We start from the raw sequence: 211 nt of genomic DNA on the forward strand, positions 1-211 counted from the left end.
TGGCCACCCCAATGGCAGGCATTGCCATTTGATCCACCTCAGTTTATCACTGAGATTTTCCAGCCATTTCTTGGGGAAATGAGGGCAAATGCCCCTTTGCCCCAGTTCTCCTCCTTCACCAGCAGCGCTGCTGTTCTGGCAGAGGGACAGCGGACCCAGGCCAGGCGCGCGCCGTCACTCGCGTGGCAGCGCGCTCCGCGGCTCCCAGCGC

The sequence above is a fragment of the Phaethon lepturus genome, unplaced genomic scaffold, assembly GCF_000687285.1.
Source record: "Phaethon lepturus isolate BGI_N335 unplaced genomic scaffold, ASM68728v1 scaffold38437, whole genome shotgun sequence".
In the NCBI taxonomy this organism is placed as follows: Eukaryota; Metazoa; Chordata; class Aves; order Phaethontiformes; family Phaethontidae; genus Phaethon; species Phaethon lepturus.